Source organism: Agrilus planipennis, unplaced genomic scaffold (assembly GCF_000699045.2).
Source record: "Agrilus planipennis isolate EAB-ADULT unplaced genomic scaffold, Apla_2.0 scaffold286, whole genome shotgun sequence".
Classification (NCBI taxonomy): domain Eukaryota; kingdom Metazoa; phylum Arthropoda; class Insecta; order Coleoptera; family Buprestidae; genus Agrilus; species Agrilus planipennis.
In genome coordinates this window covers 173,224-181,680 of record NW_020442434.1, presented here as the reverse complement: position 1 = coordinate 181,680, position 8,457 = coordinate 173,224, and the positions used below count along the sequence as shown (strand labels likewise).

Here is an 8,457-nt window from a genome sequence, read left to right as displayed (position 1 = left end):
AAATAGCAGAAAAACGAAAAAGTAGAAAAGAGAAAATAAGTAAATGTAAATGTAACTACACCTTGTAGCCAATAAAAGATGCAAAAAGCAAGGCAAAACTAGTTTTGGCAATTGATCTAAAGACCATGTTCCACAATTCAAGTTTCTTTAAGAAAATAGGTTCGCTGCGACATTTTTCATTAAAAGATTGAAGGGTACAGCATTTGCAATCATGAATGAATTAATTATTATTACCCGGTTTCACCAATGATAATCACAATTGAACTTTCAGGAATTATAAATTACCACAGACGCAATTTTCTGCAAAAAACCTATAAGAAAAAACCAAAAAGTAAAATTAGCAGTATGTGAATATCAAATAAAGTGAGGAACTTTCATAAGTAGGTTAGATTACTTAACTAACACCCAGTAAGACGCCAGCATAAAAATTAAATTAAACAGAGCGGACTGAAAAAATTACCAGTTGCGAGATCAAGATGTGATAGTTGCTTATATCAAAATAGAAAAGTATGGATGATGGTGAATTGGTTAAAGTTTACGTCCTCTTCCCTTTACTGCTTCCATGCCACCTTGTGCGCCATTTTCTTCAGGCTCCACATATAGCCCCGATCCCGGTTGTTCATATTTGTTGGCAGATAATTGAAGAAGCGACAAAAACACAATGGAATTGTTTATGAAATTTTTCTTATGAATTGTGATGTGTATAAAAAATATATATTTTAATAAACTATTACTACATAAATTGCTAACGGTTAAGACGTTCAACTGTGCTGACTGTACGTCCCGAACTCTTCTCACTTTCTCCTCCCCTCTTTACCAAAAATCATAAAAAACATAAATTACCAATACATAAAACATTTTTCATTCAAGACCTTTTATAATACAACAACCTGGTTCAAAAAGTAAATTACAATTTGGTTTAATTCAACTATGTTTTGTTTACTGTTTTGTCATCCATAGATATCATTATACTCCTATAAAGCTAATATAATAAAATAATAATTCCAATTTGTTCAAATATTCGAATATAATTGCAGCACTTTAGAATCGGAAAAAAGGAAGAACACGGTAAACAATAACAAGAAAAACAAAAATTGAAATGACCAGTCCTTGAACATTTTTTATTTTTAATCTAAGGAAATGTTATATTAGATTGATGTCATCACATACTTCATCAAAAAAAAAAATTATAATAATAAACCTTTCCAAAAAGCAAACGCAAGTCTTATAATAAAAATTTATAACAGAAAAGATAGAAATACTTACTAAGTTTAATATTCAGTTCAAGTTTCTATGTATCAATATTTTCAACTGCTTTTACGTAAAAATATATTTTCAGGACCCGCCTGAACACGCCACAACCTGAAATCAAAACAAACTTATCGTTAAATACTAATATTAATTAGAATTGATTGTGCAAAAGAAAGATTTAAATAAATGTACGGCATGTTTAACTTTAATCTTCACAATTTTCAATGTTTGCTTTCAACATGTATTGATGTTTTTATACAGTGAATACGCATAATCTCAGAGTCAGGCACCTCGGATCTAATAAGATATGCATCAGTCAATTTTATTCACAACAGATTTTTATAGCTAAGAAACAATTTTAAAATGTGTTCTTCAATGAAAATGATTTCGAACAACAAACTACTGCCTTAAAATACCTTCCTAATTAAAAACAGCAAGAAAAGAAATCCAGGAGTGCTGCTAAGAACCCCTGAGGCAACAAGCTTGATGTGTTCTACAGGTTTCAATAAACCACAGATTGATCGGTTTTATGACCTCCTCTTCAACCTGTATGAAAAACTTAATTTTCAAGCCTCTCAAATTTATAATGCTGACGAGACAGGAGTATCGACGGTTCACAAAAATGAGAAAGTTTTGTCAGTGAAAGGTAAAAAGCAGGATGGAAAACTCACTTCAGTTGAACGAGGACGCAACATCACTGTAATGATTTCTATGAGTGCATCGGGTCACTTTATACCCACTATGTTCATTTTCCCCTATAAAGAAAATGGATAAGAATGATCGGCTTACGACTCACACGCTTCAGCCATTAAACCGCGTGTTTTTCAAGCCTTTCAAACAAGCTTATGGGTCAGCAAGTGCATCGTGGATGCGTCAGAATCCTGGTGCTCGACTGACTGATTACGACATCGCTGGACTGATAAATATAGCATTCACGAAAGGTGCAAGATTAGAGATAGCCTAAAGTGGTTTCCGTTGCACGGGTATCCAGCATTTCAATCGACAGGTTTTCAGACCTAAACTTTTTAGGTTCGGCGTTAACTGACGTACCAATCGAAGATAGATCTAGCCAGTCAACAATCCAAGCTCCTAGTGCGACAGCATTTGAAAATACACCACGACCGTCAACCAGTGCTCTGCCCGTATCGTCAGCTGCCATTCAACCTCATGAAGCAGTAGCAAACTCAAACATTGAACCAGCAATTACCGTTCCAGCTGTGTCGTCAGCAACCTTACAAGAGGCTGTGCCAAGTCCAAGTGTTGACGTTGAGAATATTAATGATGTGATTAAGGTTTTGTCACCTCTTCCAGATGCCTCAAGGAAACGATCAACAGCTGGAAGAAGAACACAAAGAAGCGAAATTTTGACAGCTTCGCCTTACAAAAAGGAATTAATGGAGAAGGCCAAAGATCCTAAAGCTGTGGAAAAGGTAAAAAAAATATGAAAGTGCAGGTGAAAGCGAAGAAGGTTGCGTCTGAGCCGGAAAATAAGGAAACAGAGTGCATAATTTGTGGTGAAACATTCGATGAGGACTGGATCCAATGCAAAACATGTAAAGACTGGGCTCACGAAGCATGGGTAGATATAAATCCATCGGATTTGTACTACAACTGTGATGTGTGTGTCGCCAAAAAAACGATTTGGCCACTAATTACGTGAGTGGCCGGAGCTACCCGCTACTTTAAAAGATACCAAAATTTGACCACTAATTGAAGTGGGTATAAGGATTGGATATTATTTTCGTTTAAATTTTCAATGTTATATGTAGATATATAAAGAATACAAATCATCATCATAAGGTCGTCAGTCCTAAGACTGGTTGGACACGCACCTCCACTCTTTCCCAGCTTGAGCTACGATAAGATAACTACATTACATATGTGGTATTTAGATAATCCTAAAACTGTAAAATTTAATTCTTCTCACAAGAGGAAGGTAAAATATTTATCTACTGATATTTTGAACAGTTATTTATCAAGGAATATACCCCAAATGAATGTATCAAAATAAGGAAGATAACTCTGTTACCGAAATGTACTTCGACNGAAAGATTGGCATATGTTTATCCTAATTGCTATTTTAATCAGTCGTCTGAATAAGAAGTTTAGTTTTTAATGTTTTTATTGTTTTCTAAGTTCAATGCGATATGATATAATTACGGACCAGAATTCAATTACCTTACGTTTTAAGAGAGTCTTTTATTATTTTTTTGAAAAACTCGGTCGAATAGATCTCATTTACATTACAATTAAGTGTAATTAGTTAATATAGAAGATACTTTAAGGTTTAAATAGCATGAACAATAATAGTTAGTTGTCTTTTTTTACTAATGTAAGTATCGAAGATGCAAATTCTTCACGTTGGATGAACGAGGAACATTTTGTGAAATTTATTAAACATTTCATCTATCATGTTAGATGTTCTCGAGAACGACCTGTGTTGTTGCCTCTGGATAACCATAATTCCCACCTTTCAATAGAAGTACTGAATATTTGCAAACAAAATGGTGTAACAGTTTTGTCCTTCCCGACTCACTGCTCCCATCAAATGCAGCCGTTGGACCATTAAAAAATTATTGTAACTCGGCAATAGATAATTGGATGGTAAATATTCCAGGAAAAACGGTTACTATATATATGCCTGGTATTGTTAAAACAGACCTTCCATTGGCTGCTACTTCCGGTAATATAATTGCCGGCTTCAAAAAACAAACCGCCAAAACAATGAGAACATTTTCTCGACAGAAAGAGACATTATTTTTAATCTAGACTAGTAAAAGAGTAGAAGAAATTCAAACGCGAATTAAGTGCGGTTCTTGCGACTGTGACTTTATAAATGACACTGAAGAAGACGAAAAAAATATTGGCTATAATCAATACATTCGTTCGATTTTACACTCAATCAGCTACCGTACAATATGAATGTGAGTTGTGTGAAACTTGAACAACTGCAAGAAGAAAATTTTTGAAATCCTTCAATAACAATACCGACAGATTATTTAAATTGCCTAAGAACCAATGTACTGATTAATATTTCTTTATATAACTTACAGGATTGTTTTTGTCTGTAAACCATTTATTTGTTCTTTAATAGTCTTTTGGTTCATCTAAAACATTGTTTTACTGATCCTAGATTTTCATGTTTGATTTCGTTTTTGTGATTATGTTTAGAGTTTTTATTATTCTATAACCAAAACCATCTATTGTATTTTAGATTTTAACCAGTTGATTGTATTTTGGAAGTGATAGAAACTTCCTTGTTTTTTATCATTAGAACCTTCTAAGTGAGTGTCTTTAGTATCAATTTGAGTAAACTTATCAACACTAGTAATTACATTACATTTATATCCAAAGATTCACCTCTAGTTTTTAATTATAATCATGTGTCATTATTTTTATATCAGAATTATTTTAATTTGAGAACTAATTTTATAGGTAACTATCAACCCTTTCAGCTATTTCATAAAAGTCATTTTTCTACTATGGATTGAGTAATTGATAATAACGGGTCTACTGGTGGTCGATAATTGAGTTAAATAGACGAAACCGCTGTTCTTTCTAATTTTACGAATAATGAATTTTTATAAATTACGAGTTAATGATTCGTTTATAGACGTTATATTGTTAGGAAGATGAATTGTTGAGCGATGATATAATAAATTATTGAAAAATGTTGGTGTACGGAATTATGATGAAAATTAATGTTGAAGTCAACACATCGCTAAAACGGGCGAAAACTGGTACATTTACCCGATTTTATCTGTTTTTTTGTGGGTAGTTAAAAAGTGGATCGACAAGAGGCAGAACGACAGAGTTTATTGTCAATTCTACAAGAGTCTGACTCAGATATTACGCGGCCAGATCAGGAGTGTGATAAAGATCACAGTAACACAGGCCAAGAAATCTCAGACTCTGATAGTGATGCTATTCCGCTGTTGCCGACTACAAACCATTCGCCACAGTTGGGGGAGCATTCTATATCTGGAAAGGCTAGTTCTTCAAACCGTGAGTGTTCTTCGAGCTTTTATCTTGTATGGCTTGGTATAAGACATGTTAGAACCAGAACCGAAAATATAATTCATCAATTATCAGGTGTAGTACCAGAAGCAAAATTGGCAATGTCTGAAGTGAAATGCTTGATATTTTTATCACTGGCGGTATGCTGCAATTGATACTTATGTACACTAAAGGTACGTTTACATCTGTTCAACAACTGGCGATTTTGTGGAAAGCAACATGTTGAAAGCGACACTGTTGCCGTTTGTGGAATGAGTCTTGCAACAGAGCGTCGACAGTTCTACAAAATGTGACTTGTTGAAACAGGTTGCTTTTGTACCCACAGCTGATGCATTCATTCAACAATTTTGCTTCCACAAATTATATTTTTGCTTGTTTGTTTCCTGAAAAATGGAAATTCAGTGGAGTAATGAGAAAGTTCTTCAGTTTATTGAGGATTATAGAAATGAAGAAGTACTTTGGAATATAACATTAAGTGAATATAAAGACAATAAAAAGAAAAAAGATGCCTACCTAAAACTAGCCAATAGGTACGAGTGTTCAGAAGAGATGGTGAAGAAGAAAATAAAAAATATCAGAACAGCATTCCAAAGAGAACACCAGAGGATAACCAAAAAAAGAAGTGGATCTGCTGCAGATATATCCAAGAAATGGTTTGCCTATGACAGCCTCCTATTTCTTTTGGACGTCCATACACCTAGAACTGGATTTTCCAGCATTCAGCAAGTAAGTTTTAATTTATCATCATCATCATTTCAGAACATAAGTGTACACCTATTATTATTTTTCCTTCTTATCTGTCCATATATTGAAACTACGAAATCGATTCCAAAAATTCTTCCACCAATAGATAGNAATACCCCGTACAAGGATGCCTTACAGAATCAGAAACAAAAGGATACACCAAGCCATTCACAAGTAAAAACCGTCAAGAGAAAGATGTCTGTAGCCTGTAGCACATTCCTCCAAATAGTCAGATTTAAAGTTACCATCGACATCAAAAGCAACTTCGTCTGCAAATTGCAAATGGGCAAATTGAAATAAATGAAGGTGAATGATTTTGCGAAGTATTTTAGGCACACTCAGTGGAAGACATGGTGAAATGTAATAAGTATATAACAAGCGGTTCCACCAAAAATGTGTCAAAGCCAAATCTTCGAAAATATTTTCCCAGGCCTTCTTTAGATATTATTTTTCTTATTTAGTTCAAAAGGTAGTAAAATACTTCATACTTAATTTTGTTATTCATTTTGTGTTTTTTATTGATATTTTTGTATAAATACAATAAAATTGTATTCGGTATTAATATCTTTTATTTTGCTGATATTTTTAAAGACATTTCAAATAGGTCAATTGGTGGTACGTTTTATACTCATAGGGATACAATTTGACCGATAGGTTGGTTAAATTATACCACTTTGGAATATTCCTTTTCTTTAATTTTGGCAAACAAAAATTGTCTTGTCAAAACTTTTAAAATTATTATACAATAATGCATAAAAATTCCCCTATACAAAACGTCTATACAAGCCGATTTATAGTGGGTTAAAATCCCACACTACCTCCTTCAGGAGGTGTCTCTTGAAGATTCCCCTCCTCGAGGATTGTAGAAGACCAACATCAACTAGAGCACCCTGTATATAAATATGTAAATCTTTTGTATTATATTTCTTTGAGTCTAAATATTTTTCAACATTATCTTCTAAAGCTTTCTAAAGCACTTTCGTATATGTAATCACTACTAACATTTCAACTTCGAGTACTAACCCCATGACGTCTGTACTTCGCTGTCCTTCCTAATTGCTATTTTATGAGGGGTTTCTTCGGTGATTTGGGTTCAACAACTTAATTTTATATTTTCTATCTTCAGCATTTTTCAAATCATATTTTCTTACTATTGGTTCCCTTCTTTTATCTACAACCCTTAGCTCCACCTTCATAACTTTCCTAAATTATTCAAATTCTATATTCTTCAGTTCTAAATCAACCTTCGTTCTACTCTTCTTAGTCTCTAACAGTTATAAAAATAAATATTAGTTTTACCAGAATTTATTATTTTACTATTGAACACGCCAAGAACCAAAGCCTTCTTCCTGGGCAGTTTAGCTAAGTATAAAAATTCAAAAAAACGAAAATTTACCAAGATATCGATGCTTAAAGTTGCGTACTATTTATTATATTTGACCTTAAACGAAGTTTTGCATTTCCCTAAAACCAGAACATCCCGCATCCTTAACTATTTCTGAACAGTAATCTAACCTATACTCCTCCTAACTCCTGTTTCTGCCTCTAATATGTCTCTGACTAGACCTTCATGCTTGACTAATCTATCTCGCTTATTTCTTATTGACATCCATAGTCCTCTGTTCTCCTATTCTTTCTAATACCTTTTCATTTCTAACCTTCTCTGTCCGCGGCATCCTCATCAATCGCCTGTAACACCACATTTCGAACGCTTCTAACCTTTTCTTTTCCTCCGCGCCCACTGTCCATGTTTCGCACCCGTACAATGCCGTGCTCCAAACATACACCTTTAAAAACCTTTTCAAAATTTATAAATTAACCGTTCCCGATCATAGAAGTTATTTTTATTGAAGGCGACACGACCCAGCGCTATCCTCTTCTTTATATCCCTACTGCTTCATCCATCCCAACATATCTGACTTCCTAGATATCTAAAATCGGCCACAATTTTTCGTCTCCTATTCGCTCTTTCCCTACTTTTTCTTCCCTTGCAAACCAGTATTTTTGTTTTACTTTACAATACCGCTTCCATTTTATTTAAGGCTATCTCTAACTCTTTCTTGCTAGATGCTGCTATATTATCTGCAAATCTAAGCATACTAATCTTTTGCCCTTGCACATCTATCCCTACAGCTGTACTGTCTTTAATGTGATCGCGTCTTCGATGTATATATTAAAAAGTGACAGGGTAACGAGAAACATTCGTTAATACTTAATGTTTTTTTATACACGCAGCCACTATTTTTCAGCACAGGATAAATATGGCTGGCTCATGTTTGGACGAGTTGGAAACATTTTGCTTTCTCGTTTAATTCAATTGCTTTTTTTTGTGTTTAGATGAAAAGTTACATAATTACGATAAAGCACTGAACTTTTCCATGTGCGATAATACGTTAGTAGAGGAAAATTCCCAAGTGACACCAGGAAAAGTTGTACCACCTAAGT

General features: G+C 33.9%; 1 protein-coding gene across 1 annotated transcript in view; it reads right to left on the bottom strand.

The window, feature by feature from the left end:
- Positions 1-8,457, bottom strand: part of LOC112906355 — a gene marked incomplete at its 3' end in the record, with an annotated part of 24,199 nt that overhangs the window by 14,842 nt on the left and 900 nt on the right.